Source organism: Botryllus schlosseri, chromosome 12 (genome assembly GCF_051294905.1).
Source record: "Botryllus schlosseri isolate E-star chromosome 12, Bs_hap1, whole genome shotgun sequence".
In the NCBI taxonomy this organism is placed as follows: Eukaryota; Metazoa; Chordata; class Ascidiacea; order Stolidobranchia; family Styelidae; genus Botryllus; species Botryllus schlosseri.
Window position 1 is genome coordinate 20,492,531 of NC_137247.1, and position 24,258 is coordinate 20,516,788.

At 45.1% G+C, this 24,258-nt stretch overlaps 2 long non-coding RNA genes across 2 annotated transcripts in view; one reads left to right on the forward strand and one right to left on the reverse strand.

Moving 5' to 3' along the window:
* LOC145451877 (uncharacterized) overlaps positions 1 to 4,969 on the forward strand; it is a 110,193-nt gene extending 105,224 nt beyond the window's left edge. The window contains exon 2 of the long non-coding RNA XR_013919109.1: positions 4,720 to 4,969. This is a non-coding gene — a long non-coding RNA (uncharacterized LOC145451877). The remainder of the gene's footprint in view (positions 1 to 4,719) is intronic.
* LOC145451876 (uncharacterized) overlaps positions 1 to 24,258 on the reverse strand; it is a 328,627-nt gene that overhangs the window by 95,208 nt on the left and 209,161 nt on the right. The window lies entirely within an intron of this gene.

Genomic DNA, 24,258 nt, shown 5'->3' on the forward strand with positions numbered 1-24,258 from the left:
GTCTTACGTCCAATAATTAGTTATCATGCATCACATCGAATTATCAAGTCACTGGGCACTGGGCAGTTTATGTACTGACCAGTGCAATGGCCTGTTTGTAATATGAACTCCACAATTTAGGATTAGACACGCTTCCCTGTTCTTGGACCGATGATCTCAGGCCAAGTCTAGATCGTAAAGGCATAGGCCTATATATAACATATTGGTGATTCCACTAGGCTTGCCGATTCATAGGAAAAGTTTGCCTAGTTCGTGTTCGTACGAATCGTACCGCCTTTGTACAACAAACTTTGTAATACTCCGAACTCTACCGGTTTAGCTTGAGCAGATGAGCAGTGACCACCCTCTGCAGAGCAAAATCAAATTCACCAAGCCGTATGTCATGCGATATTCCTTATGCAGCCTAATTAGACTGTTGAACCTTATAACTCTTTATGCATAAGGATATTTGTAATAGTAAAGATAATTTGGAATTATTTTAGTCAGTTTTTCAATAATGTACGATTGACCTAAGAGCCATCTCGCAGTTGACTGCCCGGGCCGATATAACTGTGTGGTAATCATGAATCTGATGTGAGTAATAATTATTCAAGAAGGTGAATGTGTTGGCTTTGACAACACGGGGATGCCGAACGTTGTTATTGAAAGATATGTTGATTCGTGTACTGCATAGATAAGAAGTGAATTAAGCCTAAGCTTATTCATAAACAACAGTCATCAATTACTCGGATTGTGTGGCTTTGTATAGCAATGCATTCCTGATTTTAACGTCCACCGTGCCATCCAATCGTCTAACATTAAAGTTACCATATTTCGGAATCGGGAAAGAAGGACACTATTTCAAAATTTTCAAACACAGAATACCGGTGGAAAATCCTGAAAAAGTAGTAAATTTTTACCACTTCGTAGTCGGTTGACTAAAATAAAAAAAGGTCAACTTTTGCTCAGCTCCCGAAATACCCGCCGCAGCGTCACGTCGGTGCTGATTTACGGCATCTCAGTCGAGTTTTGCTATAAATTTGACCAGAATTCCTAAATAAGAGGACAAAATCTCAAAAAGGAGGAGATTTTCAAAAACCCGAAAAAGGAGGACAAATCCTCCTAAAGGAGGACGTATGGTAGTCGTATCTCACAAACCTTAGTACGCGTAGCATCTTTTCGAATGTTGTCAGAAAAATGAACCACAAGCAGGTGCTAGTCGCAACATTGATGCTACGATTCAAGTGCAGTTTCACTATTTTGTGCTTTCTAAATGCAAACACATTCACATCGCGATGACGTAACATTTGGATTTAATGACGAAGTGATATATTGTTGTGAGTGAATATTGTTCTTGTGTTCGCCCGTTAAGCTTCCAAGGAAATCACTGCGCGATACCCCCGGAAAATACAACTAACTTCTTGAGAACAACGAGAGTGCGATATCTGTGATTTTCCTACTGCAGGGATTTTAGTGCTTGATTAGTCAATGATACGATGCGCTGAATGCAAAATAATGAATCTCTGTACCTCCAAGAAGCTCTTCGAATACAAAAGTGATAAGTTTCTTCATTTTATTTTCGTGTACTAAATTTCGGCTGACTGGTGCGAATGAAATTATTTTTCAAAAAAAAGTGCGAATGGAGCTCAAAAATGTTGAAAAGCACTGCGCTAATATAACTGTTGTGAAAAATCACTATGCATAAATTTACTGGACTTGCGATTTTTTCTCAAGTTTGCGTATGCATTTGGCCAATAATATTGGTACTTTTATATATAGGAGGGTTGACCAGACTAGAGTCTGAGTCACCAATTCCTGATGACTCGACTCGACTCGAGTCATTTTCTCAAAATACGGAAGCGACTCGACTCGACTCGAGACACTTTGGGTATTGACTTGACTTGGACTGGAGTCATTGTTCATGACTCGAACCAAGCCATATGATTTGAGACTATAAGACGGCCAAGACCGACATTTTATTGTAATTTCGAAGAACAGTAAAGTGACCAGTGTGACCACCTTATTGGAATTTCGTCTATTGATCCTGAGATTTGACAATGGGACAAAAAGCTGCTCAAAGTGAGGAAAATTAGTATATCATAAATCCAAATCATTCAATATCACCAAGCAGTGTTGACTGGAGTGTGACTTGGACTCGGACTTGAGACATAATACACTGACTCGGACTCGGCCCTCTGCTCGGTGACTTGAACATACTTTCAGCAAACAAAAAAAACACAAGGAGCATACGTTCGGATATAACTGGTTGACTACATGACAGTTCAGACATGAACAATTTAGGAAATCCAATTCTAAAGTGGAATTCCTCCCTAAAAATTGCAAAATTCCCCCCAAGGGAATTCCTCCCCGGTTGGGAACCACTGGCATATTGTAACCGCTCGGCTCCGGAGCCATAATGACTCCGGACTATCTGGTTGCAAGACCAGTCATGCGTAGGGTAGCATGCGGTATGCGGATTGGATTGGAAGTATTGATGTGTTTATTGTGCCTGCCTTCGTTGTAATATATCCGTCGAATCTGCAATGTGTATCAGGGTCCAGTCGAACCTGAAGTAACTTAGCCGCATTCAGTCAGATAGCTAGGACTACGACCAAACGGCTAAAACACGTCTCAGCTCCCCGGACCGTCAAGACACCTAGTGGTAATCTACAGAAATAAAATCAAAGTTTTCACACTGATGTATTCGAGTAATTCTTTTCCAACCATGCATGCCGGGGCATGTTTTTTTAACAAAAATGCTTGACAAAAAAAGTAGCCACTCGTGACTAACTGTGCATATCGACCACTGTCACACCCATTTTTTTTTTTTTTTTTAGGGGTAAACTGGAGGAACCGCAGTAAACCTCCACCCCGTCACGCTTGTGACAGCGCAGTGGCATTACACCACGGCACTATTGCCACAAGCGCCCGTAATAGGTCACTTAGGAGTCGTAGGACTCCTAAGCTCCCAACTCAGGTTGCTTCTTCGTTTGTTTCCTTCAAAGTTTCTCTGCTTTTTAGGTGCAAACGGCTGTCACAAGCAGGCTTTGGCTGGGGGCGTCTGCGGAGGCTTGTCCCGCCGCCACCATACTTGTGACTGGGATACTGGCCAGTCAAGCTGACGAGATCCCGGGGTCGGAATATGAAGGCCAGAAGGCCATACTCTTCCTGGGTGTGAGAGTGATTGGAAGTATCGGTTGTACCGCGAGGGTTTCGCATCGGCCAGCGTCCAGTAAGCCGATGCTTACCTTAATACAACCAAATACTCCAATCTGTCACACCACTGTCACACCCACCGTGACAAAAGACTTGACGAAATATCTCCCGTTTCCGACCCGTAGAGCTCTTTATATCGAAGGTGATTTACAGAGGTTTGTGGTGATCGCGAGAAAACCCACGGTCACCGTAAACGTTAGTAAATTTCCTTCTTTATATGTAGGCGTGTTAAAGAGGTTTGTGGTGATCACAAAAACCCACGGTCACCGTAAACGTTAGTAAATTTCTAATAAATAGATGGCGCAAGATTATATCAATACTTTAGCTGCAGAGCACTCGACTGGGGATGATGTCTCTTGGCCACGGACAGCTTCGAAACAGGATCCTCTCCCAGGCTGGAGTAGGTTCAGAGCCTCACTGACACTTGCTGTTTGGTGTAACCACGCCCATTTCGGAGTCTGAGTCGCTGTGGCAAACCTTCCTTTCTTTCTGCTATCTCCTCTACTTCTCTCTGTTATTTCAACTTCTCTTCTTTTCCAACCATGCATGCCGGGGCATGTTTTTTTACCAAAAATGCTTGACAAAAAAGTAGCCACTCGTGACTAACTGCATATCGACCACTGTCACACCCACCGTGACAAAAGACTTGACGAAATATCTCCCGTTTCCGACCCGTAGAGCTCTTTATATCCAAGGTGATTTACAGAGGTTTGTGGTGATCGCGAGAAAACCCACGGTCACCGTAAACGTTAGTAAATTTCCCTCTTTATATGTAGGCGTGTTAAAGAGGTTTGTGGTGATCACGAAAACCCACGGTCACCGTAAACGTTAGTAAATTTCTAATAAATAGATGGCGCAAGAATATATCAATACTTTAGCTGCAGAGCACTCGACTAGAGATAATGTCTCTTGTCCACAGACAGCTTCGAAACAGGATCCTCTCCCAGGTTGGAGTAGGTTCAGAGGTTCCCTGACACTTGCTGTTTGGTGTAACCACGCCCATTTCGGAGTCTGAGTCCCTAGTTACTGTGGCAAACCTTCCTTTCTTTCTGCTATCTCCTCTCCTTCTCTCTGTTATTTAAACTTCTCTTCTTTTCCAACCATGCATGCCGGGGCATGTTTTTTCTAACAAAAATGCTGGACAAAAAAGTAGCCACTCGTGACTAACTGCATATCGACCACTGTCACACCCACCGTGACAAAAGACTTGACGAAATATCTCCCGTTTCCGACCCGTAGAGCTCTTTATATCCAAGGTGATTTACAGAGGTTTGTGGTGATCGCGAGAAAACCCACGGTCACCGTAAACGTTAGTAAATTTCCCTCTTTATATGTAGGCGTGTTAAAGAGGTTTGTGGTGATCACGAAAACCCACGGTCACCGTAAACGTTAGTAAATTTCCCTCTTTATATGTAGGCGTGTTAAAGAGGTTTGTGGTGATCACGAAAACCCACGGTCACCGTAAACGTTAGTAAATTTCTAATAAATAGATGGCGCAAGATTATATCAATAGTTTAGCTGCAGAGCACTCGACTAGGGATGATGTCTCTTGGCCACAGACAGCTTCGAAACAGGATCCTCTCCCAGGTTGGAGTAGGTTCAGAGGTTCACTGACACTTGCTGTTTGGTGTAACCACGCCCATTTCGGAGTCTGAGTCCCTAGTTACTGTGGCAAACCTTCCTTTCTTTCTGCTATCTCCTCTCCTTCTCTCTGTTATTTCAACTTCTCTTCTTTTCCAACCATGCATGCCGGGGCATGTTTTTTTAACAAAAATGCTTGACAAAAAAGTAGCCACTCGTGACTAACTGTGCATATCGACCACTGTCACACCCACCGTGACAAAAGACTTGACGAAATATCTCCCGTTTCCGACCCGTAGAGCTCTTTATATCCAAGGTGATTTACAGAGGTTTGTGGTGATCGCGAGAAAACCCACGGTCACCCTCACCGTAAACGTTAGTAAATTTCCCTCTTTATATCCAGGCGTTTTACAGAGGTTTGTGGCGATCGCGAAAACCCACGGTCACCGTAAACGTTAGTAAATTTTAAAAAAATAGATGGCACAAGATTATATCGAATCTTTGCCGCAGAGCACTCGACTGGGGATGATGTCTCTTGGCCACAGACAGCTTCGAAGCAGGATCCTCTCCCAGGTTGGAGTAGGTTCAGAGGTTCACTGACACTTGCTGTTTGGTGTAACCCTCCTATTTCGGAGTCTGAATCCCCAGTCACTGTGGCAAACCTTCCTTTGTTTCTGCTATCTCCTCTCCTTCTCTCTGTTATTTCAACTTCTCTTCTTTTCCAACCATGCATGCCGGGGCATGTTTTTTTAACAAAAATGCTTGACAAAAAAGTAGCCACTCGTGACTAACTGTGCATATCGACCACTGTCACACCCACCGTGACAAAAGACTTGACGAAATATCTCCCGTTTCCGACCCGTAGAGCTCTTTATATCCAAGGTGATTTACAGAGGTTTGTGGTGATCGCGAGAAAACCCACGGTCACCCTCACCGTAAACGTTAGTAAATTTCCCTCTTTATATCCAGGCGTTTTACAGAGGTTTGTGGCGATCGCGAAAACCCACGGTCACCGTAAACGTTAGTAAATTTATAGAAAATAGATGGCACAAGATTATATGGAATCTTTGCCGCAGAGCACTCGACTGGGGATGATGTCTCTTGGCCACAGACAGCTTCGAAGCAGGATCCTCTCCCAGGTTGGAGTAGGTTCAGTGGTTCACTGACACTTGCTGTTTGGTGTAACCCTCCTATTTCGGAGTCTGAATCCCCAGTTACTGTGGCAAACCTTCCTTTGTTTCTGCTATCTCCTCTCCTTCTCTCTGTTATTTCAACTTCTCTTCTTTTCCAACCATGCATGCCGGGGCATGTTTTTTTAACAAAAATGCTTGACAAAAAAGTAGCCACTCGTGACTAACTGTGCATATCGACCACTGTCACACCCACCGTGACAAAAGACTTGACGAAATATCTCCCGTTTCCGACCCGTAGAGCTCTTTATATCCAAGGTGATTTACAGAGGTTTGTGGTGATCGCGAGAAAACCCACGGTCACCCTCACCGTAAACGTTAGTAAATTTCCCTCTTTATATCCAGGCGTTTTACAGAGGTTTGTGGCGATCGCGAAAACCCACGGTCACCGTAAACGTTAGTAAATTTTTAGAAAATAGATGGCACAAGATTATATCGAATCTTTGCCGCAGAGCACTCGACTGGGGATGATGTCTCTTGGCCACAGACAGCTTCGAAGCAGGATCCTCTCCCAGGTTGGAGTAGGTTCAGTGGTTCACTGACACTTGCTGTTTGGTGTAACCCTCCTATTTCGGAGTCTGAATCCCCAGTTACTGTGGCAAACCTTCCTTTGTTTCTGCTATCTCCTCTCCTTCTCTCTGTTATTTCAACTTCTCTTCTTTTCCAACCATGCATGCCGGGGCATGTTTTTTTAACAAAAATGCTTGACAAAAAAGTAGCCACTCGTGACTAACTGTGCATATCGACCACTGTCACACCCACCGTGACAAAAGACTTGACGAAATATCTCCCGTTTCCGACCCGTAGAGCTCTTTATATCCAAGGTGATTTACAGAGGTTTGTGGTGATCGCGAGAAAACCCACGGTCACCCTCACCGTAAACGTTAGTAAATTTCCCTCTTTATATCCAGGCGTTTTACAGAGGTTTGTGGCGATCGCGAAAACCCACGGTCACCGTAAACGTTAGTAAATTTTTAGAAAATAGATGGCACAAGATTATATCGAATCTTTGCCGCAGAGCACTCGACTGGGGATGATGTCTCTTGGCCACAGACAGCTTCGAAGCAGGATCCTCTCCCAGGTTGGAGTAGGTTCAGTGGTTCACTGACACTTGCTGTTTGGTGTAACCCTCCTATTTCGGAGTCTGAATCCCCAGTTACTGTGGCAAACCTTCCTTTGTTTCTGCTATCTCCTCTCCTTCTCTCTGTTATTTCAACTTCTCTTCTTTTCCAACCATGCATGCCGGGGCATGTTTTTTTAACAAAAATGCTTGACAAAAAAGTAGCCACTCGTGACTAACTGTGCATATCGACCACTGTCACACCCACCGTGACAAAAGACTTGACGAAATATCTCCCGTTTCCGACCCGTAGAGCTCTTTATATCCAAGGTGATTTACAGAGGTTTGTGGTGATCGCGAGAAAACCCACGGTCACCCTCACCGTAAACGTTAGTAAATTTCCCTCTTTATATCCAGGCGTTTTACAGAGGTTTGTGGCGATCGCGAAAACCCACGGTCACCGTAAACGTTAGTAAATTTTTAGAAAATAGATGGCACAAGATTATATCGAATCTTTGCCGCAGAGCACTCGACTGGGGATGATGTCTCTTGGCCACAGACAGCTTCGAAGCAGGATCCTCTCCCAGGTTGGAGTAGGTTCAGTGGTTCACTGACACTTGCTGTTTGGTGTAACCCTCCTATTTCGGAGTCTGAATCCCCAGTTACTGTGGCAAACCTTCCTTTGTTTCTGCTATCTCCTCTCCTTCTCTCTGTTATTTCAACTTCTCTTCTTTTCCAACCATGCATGCCGGGGCATGTTTTTTTAACAAAAATGCTTGACAAAAAAGTAGCCACTCGTGACTAACTGTGCATATCGACCACTGTCACACCCACCGTGACAAAAGACTTGACGAAATATCTCCCGTTTCCGACCCGTAGAGCTCTTTATATCCAAGGTGATTTACAGAGGTTTGTGGTGATCGCGAGAAAACCCACGGTCACCCTCACCGTAAACGTTAGTAAATTTCCCTCTTTATATCCAGGCGTTTTACAGAGGTTTGTGGCGATCGCGAAAACCCACGGTCACCGTAAACGTTAGTAAATTTTTAGAAAATAGATGGCACAAGATTATATCGAATCTTTGCCGCAGAGCACTCGACTGGGGATGATGTCTCTTGGCCACAGACAGCTTCGAAGCAGGATCCTCTCCCAGGTTGGAGTAGGTTCAGTGGTTCACTGACACTTGCTGTTTGGTGTAACCCTCCTATTTCGGAGTCTGAATCCCCAGTTACTGTGGCAAACCTTCCTTTGTTTCTGCTATCTCCTCTCCTTCTCTCTGTTATTTCAACTTCTCTTCTTTTCCAACCATGCATGCCGGGGCATGTTTTTTTAACAAAAATGCTTGACAAAAAAGTAGCCACTCGTGACTAACTGTGCATATCGACCACTGTCACACCCACCGTGACAAAAGACTTGACGAAATATCTCCCGTTTCCGACCCGTAGAGCTCTTTATATCCAAGGTGATTTACAGAGGTTTGTGGTGATCGCGAGAAAACCCACGGTCACCCTCACCGTAAACGTTAGTAAATTTCCCTCTTTATATCCAGGCGTTTTACAGAGGTTTGTGGCGATCGCGAAAACCCACGGTCACCGTAAACGTTAGTAAATTTTTAGAAAATAGATGGCACAAGATTATATCGAATCTTTGCCGCAGAGCACTCGACTGGGGATGATGTCTCTTGGCCACAGACAGCTTCGAAGCAGGATCCTCTCCCAGGTTGGAGTAGGTTCAGTGGTTCACTGACACTTGCTGTTTGGTGTAACCCTCCTATTTCGGAGTCTGAATCCCCAGTTACTGTGGCAAACCTTCCTTTGTTTCTGCTATCTCCTCTCCTTCTCTCTGTTATTTCAACTTCTCTTCTTTTCCAACCATGCATGCCGGGGCATGTTTTTTTAACAAAAATGCTTGACAAAAAAGTAGCCACTCGTGACTAACTGTGCATATCGACCACTGTCACACCCACCGTGACAAAAGACTTGACGAAATATCTCCCGTTTCCGACCCGTAGAGCTCTTTATATCCAAGGTGATTTACAGAGGTTTGTGGTGATCGCGAGAAAACCCACGGTCACCCTCACCGTAAACGTTAGTAAATTTCCCTCTTTATATCCAGGCGTTTTACAGAGGTTTGTGGCGATCGCGAAAACCCACGGTCACCGTAAACGTTAGTAAATTTTTAGAAAATAGATGGCACAAGATTATATCGAATCTTTGCCGCAGAGCACTCGACTGGGGATGATGTCTCTTGGCCACAGACAGCTTCGAAGCAGGATCCTCTCCCAGGTTGGAGTAGGTTCAGTGGTTCACTGACACTTGCTGTTTGGTGTAACCCTCCTATTTCGGAGTCTGAATCCCCAGTTACTGTGGCAAACCTTCCTTTGTTTCTGCTATCTCCTCTCCTTCTCTCTGTTATTTCAACTTCTCTTCTTTTCCAACCATGCATGCCGGGGCATGTTTTTTTAACAAAAATGCTTGACAAAAAAGTAGCCACTCGTGACTAACTGTGCATATCGACCACTGTCACACCCACCGTGACAAAAGACTTGACGAAATATCTCCCGTTTCCGACCCGTAGAGCTCTTTATATCCAAGGTGATTTACAGAGGTTTGTGGTGATCGCGAGAAAACCCACGGTCACCCTCACCGTAAACGTTAGTAAATTTCCCTCTTTATATCCAGGCGTTTTACAGAGGTTTGTGGCGATCGCGAAAACCCACGGTCACCGTAAACGTTAGTAAATTTTAAAAAAATAGATGGCACAAGATTATATCGAATCTTTGCCGCAGAGCACTCGACTGGGGATGATGTCTCTTGGCCACAGACAGCTTCGAAGCAGGATCCTCTCCCAGGTTGGAGTAGGTTCAGTGGTTCACTGACACTTGCTGTTTGGTGTAACCCTCCTATTTCGGAGTCTGAATCCCCAGTTACTGTGGCAAACCTTCCTTTGTTTCTGCTATCTCCTCTCCTTCTCTCTGTTATTTCAACTTCTCTTCTTTTCCAACCATGCATGCCGGGGCATGTTTTTTTAACAAAAATGCTTGACAAAAAAGTAGCCACTCGTGACTAACTGTGCATATCGACCACTGTCACACCCACCGTGACAAAAGACTTGACGAAATATCTCCCGTTTCCGACCCGTAGAGCTCTTTATATCCAAGGTGATTTACAGAGGTTTGTGGTGATCGCGAGAAAACCCACGGTCACCCTCACCGTAAACGTTAGTAAATTTCCCTCTTTATATCCAGGCGTTTTACAGAGGTTTGTGGCGATCGCGAAAACCCACGGTCACCGTAAACGTTAGTAAATTTTTAGAAAATAGATGGCACAAGATTATATCGAATCTTTGCCGCAGAGCACTCGACTGGGGATGATGTCTCTTGGCCACAGACAGCTTCGAAGCAGGATCCTCTCCCAGGTTGGAGTAGGTTCAGTGGTTCACTGACACTTGCTGTTTGGTGTAACCCTCCTATTTCGGAGTCTGAATCCCCAGTTACTGTGGCAAACCTTCCTTTGTTTCTGCTATCTCCTCTCCTTCTCTCTGTTATTTCAACTTCTCTTCTTTTCCAACCATGCATGCCGGGGCATGTTTTTTTAACAAAAATGCTTGACAAAAAAGTAGCCACTCGTGACTAACTGTGCATATCGACCACTGTCACACCCACCGTGACAAAAGACTTGACGAAATATCTCCCGTTTCCGACCCGTAGAGCTCTTTATATCCAAGGTGATTCACAGAGGTTTGTGGTGATCGCGAGAAAACCCACGGTCACCCTCACCGTAAACGTTAGTAAATTTCCCTCTTTATATCCAGGCGTTTTACAGAGGTTTTTGGCGATCGCGAAAACCCACGGTCACCGTAAACGTTAGTAAATTTTTAGAAAATAGATGGCACAAGATTATATCGAATCTTTGCCGCAGAGCACTCGACTGGGGATGATGTCTCTTGGCCACAGACAGCTTCGAAGCAGGATCCTCTCCCAGGTTGGAGTAGGTTCAGTGGTTCACTGACACTTGCTGTTTGGTGTAACCCTCCTATTTCGGAGTCTGAATCCCCAGTTACTGTGGCAAACCTTCCTTTGTTTCTGCTATCTCCTCTCCTTCTCTCTGTTATTTCAACTTCTCTTCTTTTCCAACCATGCATGCCGGGGCATGTTTTTTTAACAAAAATGCTTGACAAAAAAGTAGCCACTCGTGACTAACTGTGCATATCGACCACTGTCACACCCACCGTGACAAAAGACTTGACGAAATATCTCCCGTTTCCGACCCGTAGAGCTCTTTATATCCAAGGTGATTTACAGAGGTTTGTGGTGATCGCGAGAAAACCCACGGTCACCCTCACCGTAAACGTTAGTAAATTTCCCTCTTTATATCCAGGCGTTTTACAGAGGTTTGTGGCGATCGCGAAAACCCACGGTCACCGTAAACGTTAGTAAATTTTTAGAAAATAGATGGCACAAGATTATATCGAATCTTTGCCGCAGAGCACTCGACTGGGGATGATGTCTCTTGGCCACAGACAGCTTCGAAGCAGGATCCTCTCCCAGGTTGGAGTAGGTTCAGTGGTTCACTGACACTTGCTGTTTGGTGTAACCCTCCTATTTCGGAGTCTGAATCCCCAGTTACTGTGGCAAACCTTCCTTTGTTTCTGCTATCTCCTCTCCTTCTCTCTGTTATTTCAACTTCTCTTCTTTTCCAACCATGCATGCCGGGGCATGTTTTTTTAACAAAAATGCTTGACAAAAAAGTAGCCACTCGTGACTAACTGTGCATATCGACCACTGTCACACCCACCGTGACAAAAGACTTGACGAAATATCTCCCGTTTCCGACCCGTAGAGCTCTTTATATCCAAGGTGATTTACAGAGGTTTGTGGTGATCGCGAGAAAACCCACGGTCACCCTCACCGTAAACGTTAGTAAATTTCCCTCTTTATATCCAGGCGTTTTACAGAGGTTTGTGGCGATCGCGAAAACCCACGGTCACCGTAAACGTTAGTAAATTTTTAGAAAATAGATGGCACAAGATTATATCGAATCTTTGCCGCAGAGCACTCGACTGGGGATGATGTCTCTTGGCCACAGACAGCTTCGAAGCAGGATCCTCTCCCAGGTTGGAGTAGGTTCAGTGGTTCACTGACACTTGCTGTTTGGTGTAACCCTCCTATTTCGGAGGCTGAATCCCCAGTTACTGTGGCAAACCTTCCTTTGTTTCTGCTATCTCCTCTCCTTCTCTCTGTTATTTCAACTTCTCTTCTTTTCCAACCATGCATGCCGGGGCATGTTTTTTTAACAAAAATGCTTGACAAAAAAGTAGCCACTCGTGACTAACTGTGCATATCGACCACTGTCACACCCACCGTGACAAAAGACTTGACGAAATATCTCCCGTTTCCGACCCGTAGAGCTCTTTATATCCAAGGTGATTTACAGAGGTTTGTGGTGATCGCGAGAAAACCCACGGTCACCCTCACCGTAAACGTTAGTAAATTTCCCTCTTTATATCCAGGCGTTTTACAGAGGTTTGTGGCGATCGCGAAAACCCACGGTCACCGTAAACGTTAGTAAATTTTTAGAAAATAGATGGCACAAGATTATATCGAATCTTTGCCGCAGAGCACTCGACTGGGGATGATGTCTCTTGGCCACAGACAGCTTCGAAGCAGGATCCTCTCCCAGGTTGGAGTAGGTTCAGTGGTTCACTGGCACTTGCTGTTTGGTGTAACCCTCCTATTTCGGAGTCTGAATCCCCAGTTACTGTGGCAAACCTTCCTTTGTTTCTGCTATCTCCTCTCCTTCTCTCTGTTATTTCAACTTCTCTTCTTTTCCAACCATGCATGCCGGGGCATGTTTTTTTAACAAAAATGCTTGACAAAAAAGTAGCCACTCGTGACTAACTGTGCATATCGACCACTGTCACACCCACCGTGACAAAAGACTTGACGAAATATCTCCCGTTTCCGACCCGTAGAGCTCTTTATATCCAAGGTGATTTACAGAGGTTTGTGGTGATCGCGAGAAAACCCACGGTCACCCTCACCGTAAACGTTAGTAAATTTCCCTCTTTATATCCAGGCGTTTTACAGAGGTTTGTGGCGATCGCGAAAACCCACGGTCACCGTAAACGTTAGTAAATTTTTAGAAAATAGATGGCACAAGATTATATCGAATCTTTGCCGCAGAGCACTCGACTGGGGATGATGTCTCTTGGCCACAGACAGCTTCGAAGCAGGATCCTCTCCCAGGTTGGAGTAGGTTCAGTGGTTCACTGACACTTGCTGTTTGGTGTAACCCTCCTATTTCGGAGTCTGAATCCCCAGTTACTGTGGCAAACCTTCCTTTGTTTCTGCTATCTCCTCTCCTTCTCTCTGTTATTTCAACTTCTCTTCTTTTCCAACCATGCATGCCGGGGCATGTTTTTTTAACAAAAATGCTTGACAAAAAAGTAGCCACTCGTGACTAACTGTGCATATCGACCACTGTCACACCCACCGTGACAAAAGACTTGACGAAATATCTCCCGTTTCCGACCCGTAGAGCTCTTTATATCCAAGGTGATTTACAGAGGTTTGTGGTGATCGCGAGAAAACCCACGGTCACCCTCACCGTAAACGTTAGTAAATTTCCCTCTTTATATCCAGGCGTTTTACAGAGGTTTGTGGCGATCGCGAAAACCCACGGTCACCGTAAACGTTAGTAAATTTTTAGAAAATAGATGGCACAAGATTATATCGAATCTCTGCCGCAGAGCACTCGACTGGGGATGATGTCTCTTGGCCACAGACAGCTTCGAAGCAGGATCCTCTCCCAGGTTGGAGTAGGTTCAGTGGTTCACTGACACTTGCTGTTTGGTGTAACCCTCCTATTTCGGAGTCTGAATCCCCAGTTACTGTGGCAAACCTTCCTTTGTTTCTGCTATCTCCTCTCCTTCTCTCTGTTATTTCAACTTCTCTTCTTTTCCAACCATGCATGCCGGGGCATGTTTTTTTAACAAAAATGCTTGACAAAAAAGTAGCCACTCGTGACTAACTGTGCATATCGACCACTGTCACACCCACCGTGACAAAAGACTTGACGAAATATCTCCCGTTTCCGACCCGTAGAGCTCTTTATATCCAAGGTGATTTACAGAGGTTTGTGGTGATCGCGAGAAAACCCACGGTCACCCTCACCGTAAACGTTAGTAAATTTCCCTCTTTATATCCAGGCGTTTTACAGAGGTTTGTGGCGATCGCGAAAACCCACGGTCACCGTAAACGTTAGTAAATTTTTAGAAAATAGATGGCACAAGATTATATCGAATCTTTGCCGCAGAGCACTCGACTGGGGATGATGTCTCTTGGCCACAGACAGCTTCGAAGCAGGATCCTCTCCCAGGTTGGAGTAGGTTCAGTGGTTCACTGACACTTGCTGTTTGGTGTAACCCTCCTATTTCGGAGTCTGAATCCCCAGTTACTGTGGCAAACCTTCCTTTGTTTCTGCTATCTCCTCTCCTTCTCTCTGTTATTTCAACTTCTCTTCTTTTCCAACCATGCATGCCGGGGCATGTTTTTTTAACAAAAATGCTTGACAAAAAAGTAGCCACTCGTGACTAACTGTGCATATCGACCACTGTCACACCCACCGTGACAAAAGACTTGACGAAATATCTCCCGTTTCCGACCCGTAGAGCTCTTTATATCCAAGGTGATTTACAGAGGTTTGTGGTGATCGCGAGAAAACCCACGGTCACCCTCACCGTAAACGTTAGTAAATTTCCCTCTTTATATCCAGGCGTTTTACAGAGGTTTGTGGCGATCGCGAAAACCCACGGTCACCGTAAACGTTAGTAAATTTTTAGAAAATAGATGGCACAAGATTATATCGAATCTTTGCCGCAGAGCACTCGACTGGGGATGATGTCTCTTGGCCACAGACAGCTTCGAAGCAGGATCCTCTCCCAGGTTGGAGTAGGTTCAGTGGTTCACTGACACTTGCTGTTTGGTGTAACCCTCCTATTTCGGAGTCTGAATCCCCAGTTACTGTGGCAAACCTTCCTTTGTTTCTGCTATCTCCTCTCCTTCTCTCTGTTATTTCAACTTCTCTTCTTTTCCAACCATGCATGCCGGGGCATGTTTTTTTAACAAAAATGCTTGACAAAAAAGTAGCCACTCGTGACTAACTGTGCATATCGACCACTGTCACACCCACCGTGACAAAAGACTTGACGAAATATCTCCCGTTTCCGACCCGTAGAGCTCTTTATATCCAAGGTGATTTACAGAGGTTTGTGGTGATCGCGAGAAAACCCACGGTCACCCTCACCGTAAACGTTAGTAAATTTCCCTCTTTATATCCAGGCGTTTTACAGAGGTTTGTGGCGATCGCGAAAACCCACGGTCACCGTAAACGTTGGTAAATTTTTAGAAAATAGATGGCACAAGATTATATCGAATCTTTGCCGCAGAGCACTCGACTGGGGATGATGTCTCTTGGCCACAGACAGCTTCGAAGCAGGATCCTCTCCCAGGTTGGAGTAGGTTCAGTGGTTCACTGACACTTGCTGTTTGGTGTAACCCTCCTATTTCGGAGTCTGAATCCCCAGTTACTGTGGCAAACCTTCCTTTGTTTCTGCTATCTCCTCTCCTTCTCTCTGTTATTTCAACTTTTCTTCTTTTCCAACCATGCATGCCGGGGCATGTTTTTTTAACAAAAATGCTTGACAAAAAAGTAGCCACTCGTGACTAACTGTGCATATCGACCACTGTCACACCCACCGTGACAAAAGACTTGACGAAATATCTCCCGTTTCCGACCCGTAGAGCTCTTTATATCCAAGGTGATTTACAGAGGTTTGTGGTGATCGCGAGAAAACCCACGGTCACCCTCACCGTAAACGTTAGTAAATTTCCCTCTTTATATCCAGGCGTTTTACAGAGGTTTGTGGCGATCGCGAAAACCCACGGTCACCGTAAACGTTAGTAAATTTTTAGAAAATAGATGGCACAAGATTATATCGAATCTTTGCCGCAGAGCACTCGACTGGGGATGATGTCTCTTGGCCACAGACAGCTTCGAAGCAGGATCCTCTCCCAGGTTGGAGTAGGTTCAGTGGTTCACTGACACTTGCTGTTTGGTGTAACCCTCCTATTTCGGAGGCTGAATCCCCAGTTACTGTGGCAAACCTTCCTTTGTTTCTGCTATCTCCTCTCCTTCTCTCTGTTATTTCAACTTCTCTTCTTTTCCAACCATGCATGCCGGGGCATGTTTTTTTAACAAAAATGCTTGACAAAAAAGTAGCCACTCGTGACTAACTGTGCATATCGACCACTGTCACACCCACCGTGACAAAAGACTTGACGAAATATCTCCCGTTTCCGACCCGTAGAGCTCTTTATATCCAAGGTGATTTACAGAGGTTTGTGGTGATCGCGAGAAAACCCACGGTCACCCTCACCGTAAACGTTAGTAAATTTCCCTCTTTATATCCAGGCGTTTTACAGAGGTTTGTGGCGATCGCGAAAACCCACGGTCACCGTAAACGTTAGTAAATTTTTAGAAAATAGATGGCACAAGATTATATCGAATCTTTGCCGCAGAGCACTCGACTGGGGATGATGTCTCTTGGCCACAGACAGCTTCGAAGCAGGATCCTCTCCCAGGTTGGAGTAGGTTCAGTGGTTCAATGGCACTTGCTGTTTGGTGTAACCCTCCTATTTCGGAGTCTGAATCCCCAGTTACTGTGGCAAACCTTCCTTTGTTTCTGCTATCTCCTCTCCTTCTCTCTGTTATTTCAACTTCTCTTCTTTTCCAACCATGCATGCCGGGGCATGTTTTTTTAACAAAAATGCTTGACAAAAAAGTAGCCACTCGTGACTAACTGTGCATATCGACCACTGTCACACCCACCGTGACAAAAGACTTGACGAAATATCTCCCGTTTCCGACCCGTAGAGCTCTTTATATCCAAGGTGATTTACAGAGGTTTGTGGTGATCGCGAGAAAACCCACGGTCACCCTCACCGTAAACGTTAGTAAATTTCCCTCTTTATATCCAGGCGTTTTACAGAGGTTTGTGGCGATCGCGAAAACCCACGGTCACCGTAAACGTTAGTAAATTTTTAGAAAATAGATGGCACAAGATTATATCGAATCTTTGCCGCAGAGCACTCGACTGGGGATGATGTCTCTTGGCCACAGACAGCTTCGAAGCAGGATCCTCTCCCAGGTTGGAGTAGGTTCAGTGGTTCACTGACACTTGCTGTTTGGTGTAACCCTCCTATTTCGGAGTCTGAATCCCCAGTTACTGTGGCAAACCTTCCTTTGTTTCTGCTATCTCCTCTCCTTCTCTCTGTTATTTCAACTTCTCTTCTTTTCCAACCATGCATGCCGGGGCATGTTTTTTTAACAAAAATGCTTGACAAAAAAGTAGCCACTCGTGACTAACTGTGCATATCGACCACTGTCACACCCACCGTGACAAAAGACTTGACGAAATATCTCCCGTTTCCGACCCGTAGAGCTCTTTATATCCAAGGTGATTTACAGAGGTTTGTGGTGATCGCGAGAAAACCCACGGTCACCCTCACCGTAAACGTTAGTAAATTTCCCTCTTTATATCCAGGCGTTTTACAGAGGTTTGTGGCGATCGCGAAAACCCACGGTCACCGTAAACGTTAGTAAATTTTTAGAAAATAGATGGCACAAGATTATATCGAATCTCTGCCGCAGAGCACTCGACTGGGGATGATGTCTCTTGGCCACAGACAGCTTCGAAGCAGGATCCTCTCCCAGGTTGGAGTAGGTTCAGTGGTTCACTGACACTTGCTGTTTGGTGTAACCCTCCTATTTCGGAGTCTGAATCCCCAGTTACTGTGGCAAACCTTCCTTTGTTTCTGCTATCTCCTCTCCTTCTCTCTGTTATTTCAACTTCTCTTCTTTTCCAACCATGCATGCCGGGGCATGTTTTTTTAACAAAAATGCTTGACAAAAAAGTAGCCACTCGTGACTAACTGTGCATATCGACCACTGTCACACCCACCGTGACAAAAGACTTGACGAAATATCTCCCGTTTCCGACCCGTAGAGCTCTTTATATCCAAGGTGATTTACAGAGGTTTGTGGTGATCGCGAGAAAACCCACGGTCACCCTCACCGTAAACGTTAGTAAATTTCCCTCTTTATATCCAGGCGTTTTACAGAGGTTTGTGGCGATCGCGAAAACCCACGGTCACCGTAAACGTTAGTAAATTTTTAGAAAATAGATGGCACAAGATTATATCGAATCTTTGCCGCAGAGCACTCGACTGGGGATGATGTCTCTTGGCCACAGACAGCTTCGAAGCAGGATCCTCTCCCAGGTTGGAGTAGGTTCAGTGGTTCACTGACACTTGCTGTTTGGTGTAACCCTCCTATTTCGGAGTCTGAATCCCCAGTTACTGTGGCAAACCTTCCTTTGTTTCTGCTATCTCCTCTCCTTCTCTCTGTTATTTCAACTTCTCTTCTTTTCCAACCATGCATGCCGGGGCATGTTTTTTTAACAAAAATGCTTGACAAAAAAGTAGCCACTCGTGACTAACTGTGCATATCGACCACTGTCACACCCACCGTGACAAAAGACTTGACGAAATATCTCCCGTTTCCGACCCGTAGAGCTCTTTATATCCAAGGTGATTTACAGAGGTTTGTGGTGATCGCGAGAAAACCCACGGTCACCCTCACCGTAAACGTTAGTAAATTTCCCTCTTTATATCCAGGCGTTTTACAGAGGTTTGTGGCGATCGCGAAAACCCACGGTCACCGTAAACGTTAGTAAATTTTTAGAAAATAGATGGCACAAGATTATATCGAATCTTTGCCGCAGAGCACTCGACTGGGGATGATGTCTCTTGGCCACAGACAGCTTCGAAGCAGGATCCTCTCCCAGGTTGGAGTAGGTTCAGTGGTTCACTGACACTTGCTGTTTGGTGTAACCCTCCTATTTCGGAGTCTGAATCCCCAGTTACTGTGGCAAACCTTCCTTTGTTTCTGCTATCTCCTCTCCTTCTCTCTGTTATTTCAACTTCTCTTCTTTTCCAACCATGCATGCCGGGGCATGTTTTTTTAACAAAAATGCTTGACAAAAAAGTAGCCACTCGTGACTAACTGTGCATATCGACCACTGTCACACCCACCGTGACAAAAGACTTGACGAAATATCTCCCGTTTCCGACCCGTAGAGCTCTTTATATCCAAGGTGATTTACAGAGGTTTGTGGTGATCGCGAGAAAACCCACGGTCACCCTCACCGTAAACGTTAGTAAATTTCCCTCTTTATATCCAGGCGTTTTACAGAGGTTTGTGGCGATCGCGAAAACCCACGGTCACCGTAAACGTTAGTAAATTTTTAGAAAATAGATGGCACAAGATTATATCGAATCTTTGCCGCAGAGCACTCGACTGGGGATGATGTCTCTTGGCCACAGACAGCTTCGAAGCAGGATCCTCTCCCAGGTTGGAGTAGGTTCAGTGGTTCACTGACACTTGCTGTTTGGTGTAACCCTCCTATTTCGGAGTCTGAATCCCCAGTTACTGTGGCAAACCTTCCTTTGTTTCTGCTATCTCCTCTCCTTCTCTCTGTTATTTCAACTTCTCTTTTTTTCCAACCATGCATGCCGGGGCATGTTTTTTTAACAAAAATGCTTGACAAAAAAGTAGCCACTCGTGACTAACTGTGCATATCGACCACTGTCACACCCACCGTGACAAAAGACTTGACGAAATATCTCCCGTTTCCGACCCGTAGAGCTCTTCATATCCAAGGTGATTTACAGAGGTTTGTGGTGATCGCGAGAAAACCCACGGTCACCCTCACCGTAAACGTTAGTAAATTTCCCTCTTTATATCCAGGCGTTTTACAGAGGTTTGTGGCGATCGCGAAAACCCAAGGTCACCGTAAACGTTAGTAAATTTTTAGAAAATAGATGACACAAGATTATATCGAATCTTTGCCGCAGAGCACTCGACTGGGGATGATGTCTCTTGGCCACAGACAGCTTCGAAGCAGGATCCTCTCCCAGGTTGGAGTAGGTTCAGTGGTTCACTGACACTTGCTGTTTGGTGTAACCCTCCTATTTCGGAGTCTGAATCCCCAGTTACTGTGGCAAACCTTCCTTTGTTTCTGCTATCTCCTCTCCTTCTCTCTGTTATTTCAACTTCTCTTCTTTTCCAACCATGCATGCCGGGGCATGTTTTTTTAACAAAAATGCTTGACAAAAAAGTAGCCACTCGTGACTAACTGTGCATATCGACCACTGTCACACCCACCGTGACAAAAGACTTGACGAAATATCTCCCGTTTCCGACCCGTAGAGCTCTTTATATCCAAGGTGATTTACAGAGGTTTGTGGTGATCGCGAGAAAACCCACGGTCACCCTCACCGTAAACGTTAGTAAATTTCCCTCTTTATATCCAGGCGTTTTACAGAGGTTTGTGGCGATCGCGAAAACCCACGGTCACCGTAAACGTTAGTAAATTTTTAGAAAATAGATGGCACAAGATTATATCGAATCTTTGCCGCAGAGCACTCGACTGGGGATGATGTCTCTTGGCCACAGACAGCTTCGAAGCAGGATCCTCTCCCAGGTTGGAGTAGGTTCAGTGGTTCACTGACACTTGCTGTTTGGTGTAACCCTCCTATTTCGGAGTCTGAATCCCCAGTTACTGTGGCAAACCTTCCTTTGTTTCTGCTATCTCCTCTCCTTCTCTCTGTTATTTCAACTTCTCTTCTTTTCCAACCATGCATGCCGGGGCATGTTTTTTTAACAAAAATGCTTGACAAAAAAGTAGCCACTCGTGACTAACTGTGCATATCGACCACTGTCACACCCACCGTGACAAAAGACTTGACGAAATATCTCCCGTTTCCGACCCGTAGAGCTCTTTATATCCAAGGTGATTTACAGAGGTTTGTGGTGATCGCGAGAAAACCCACGGTCACCCTCACCGTAAACGTTAGTAAATTTCCCTCTTTATATCCAGGCGTTTTACAGAGGTTTGTGGCGATCGCGAAAACCCACGGTCACCGTAAACGTTAGTAAATTTTTAGAAAATAGATGGCACAAGATTATATCGAATCTTTGCCGCAGAGCACTCGACTGGGGATGATGTCTCTTGGGCACAGACAGCTTCGAAGCAGGATCCTCTCCCAGGTTGGAGTAGGTTCAGTGGTTCACTGACACTTGCTGTTTGGTGTAACCCTCCTATTTCGGAGTCTGAATCCCCAGTTACTGTGGCAAACCTTCCTTTGTTTCTGCTATCTCCTCTCCTTCTCTCTGTTATTTCAACTTCTCTTCTTTTCCAACCATGCATGCCGGGGCATGTTTTTTTAACAAAAATGCTTGACAAAAAAGTAGCCACTCGTGACTAACTGTGCATATCGACCACTGTCACACCCACCGTGACAAAAGACTTGACGAAATATCTCCCGTTTCCGACCCGTAGAGCTCTTTATATCCAAGGTGATTTACAGAGGTTTGTGGTGATCGCGAGAAAACCCACGGTCACCCTCACCGTAAACGTTAGTAAATTTCCCTCTTTATATCCAGGCGTTTTACAGAGGTTTGTGGCGATCGCGAAAACCCACGGTCACCGTAAACGTTAGTAAATTTTTAGAAAATAGATGGCACAAGATTATATCGAATCTTTGCCGCAGAGCACTCGACTGGGGATGATGTCTCTTGGCCACAGACAGCTTCGAAGCAGGATCCTCTCCCAGGTTGGAGTAGGTTCAGTGGTTCACTGACACTTGCTGTTTGGTGTAACCCTCCTATTTCGGAGTCTGAATCCCCAGTTACTGTGGCAAACCTTCCTTTGTTTCTGCTATCTCCTCTCCTTCTCTCTGTTATTTCAACTTCTCTTCTTTTCCAGCCATGCATGCCGGGGCATGTTTTTTTAACAAAAATGCTTGACAAAAAAGTAGCCACTCGTGACTAACTGTGCATATCGACCACTGTCACACCCACCGTGACAAAAGACTTGACGAAATATCTCCCGTTTCCGACCCGTAGAGCTCTTTATATCCAAGGTGATTTACAGAGGTTTGTGGTGATCGCGAGAAAACCCACGGTCACCCTCACCGTAAACGTTAGTAAATTTCCCTCTTTATATCCAGGCGTTTTACAGAGGTTTGTGGCGATCGCGAAAACCCACGGTCACCGTAAACGTTAGTAAATTTTTAGAAAATAGATGGCACAAGATTATATCGAATCTTTGCCGCAGAGCACTCGACTGGGGATGATGTCTCTTGGCCACAGACAGCTTCGAAGCAGGATCCTCTCCCAGGTTGGAGTAGGTTCAGTGGTTCACTGACACTTGCTGTTTGGTGTAACCCTCCTATTTCGGAGTTTGAATCCCCAGTCACTGTGGCAAACCTTCCTTTGTTTCTGCTATCTCCTCTCCTTCTCTCTGTTATTTTAACTTCTCTTCTTTTCCAACCATGCATGCCGGGGCATGTTTTTTTAACAAAAATGCTTGACAAAAAAGTAGCCACTCGTGACTAACTGTGCATATCGACCACTGTCACACCCACCGTGACAAAAGACTTGACGAAATATCTCCCGTTTCCGACCCGTAGAGCTCTTTATATCCAAGGTGATTTACAGAGGTTTGTGGTGATCGCGAGAAAACCCACGGTCACCCTCACCGTAAACGTTAGTAAATTTCCCTCTTTATATCCAGGCGTTTTACAGAGGTTTGTGGCGATCGCGAAAACCCACGGTCACCGTAAACGTTAGTAAATTTTTAGAAAATAGATGGCACAAGATTATATCGAATCTTTGCCGCGGAGCACTCGACTGGGGATGATGTCTCTTGGCCACAGACAGCTTCGAAGCAGGATCCTCTCCCAGGTTGGAGTAGGTTCAGTGGTTCACTGACACTTGCTGTTTGGTGTAACCCTCCTATTTCGGAGTCTGAATCCCCAGTTACTGTGGCAAACCTTCCTTTGTTTCTGCTATCTCCTCTCCTTCTCTCTGTTATTTCAACTTCTCTTCTTTTCCAACCATGCATGCCGGGGCATGTTTTTTTAACAAAAATGCTTGACAAAAAAGTAGCCACTCGTGACTAACTGTGCATATCGACCACTGTCACACCCACCGTGACAAAAGACTTGACGAAATATCTCCCGTTTCCGACCCGTAGAGCTCTTTATATCCAAGGTGATTTACAGAGGTTTGTGGTGATCGCGAGAAAACCCACGGTCACCCTCACCGTAAACGTTAGTAAATTTCCCTCTTTATATCCAGGCGTTTTACAGAGGTTTGTGGCGATCGCGAAAACCCACGGTCACCGTAAACGTTAGTAAATTTTTAGAAAATAGATGGCACAAGATTATATCGAATCTTTGCCGCAGAGCACTCGACTGGGGATGATGTCTCTTGGCCACAGACAGCTTCGAAGCAGGATCCTCTCCCAGGTTGGAGTAGGTTCAGTGGTTCACTGACACTTGCTGTTTGGTGTAACCCTCCTATTTCGGAGTCTGAATCCCCAGTTACTGTGGCAAACCTTCCTTTGTTTCTGCTATCTCCTCTCCTTCTCTCTGTTATTTCAACTTCTCTTCTTTTCCAACCATGCATGCCGGGGCATGTTTTTTTAACAAAAATGCTTGACAAAAAAGTAGCCACTCGTGACTAACTGTGCATATCATCGACCACTGTCACACCCACCGTGACAAAAGACTTGACGAAATATCTCCCGTTTCCGACCCGTAGAGCTCTTTATATCCAAGGTGATTTACAGAGGTTTGTGGTGATCGCGAGAAAACCCACGGTCACCCTCACCGTAAACGTTAGTAAATTTCCCTCTTTATATCCAGGCGTTTTACAGAGGTTTGTGGCGATCGCGAAAACCCACGGTCACCGTAAACGTTAGTGAATTTTTAGAAAATAGATGGCACAAGATTATATCGAATCTTTGCCGCAGAGCACTCGACTTGGGATGATGTCTCTTGGCCACAGACAGCTTCGAAGCAGGATCCTCTCCCAGGTTGGAGTAGGTTCAGTGGTTCACTGACACTTGCTGTTTGGTGTAACCCTCCTATTTCGGAGTCTGAATCCCCAGTTACTGTGGCAAACCTTCCTTTGTTTCTGCTATCTCCTCTCCTTCTCTCTGTTATTTCAACTTCTCTTCTTTTCCAACCATGCATGCCGGGGCATGTTTTTTTAACAAAAATGCTTGACAAAAAAGTAGCCACTCGTGACTAACTGTGCATAT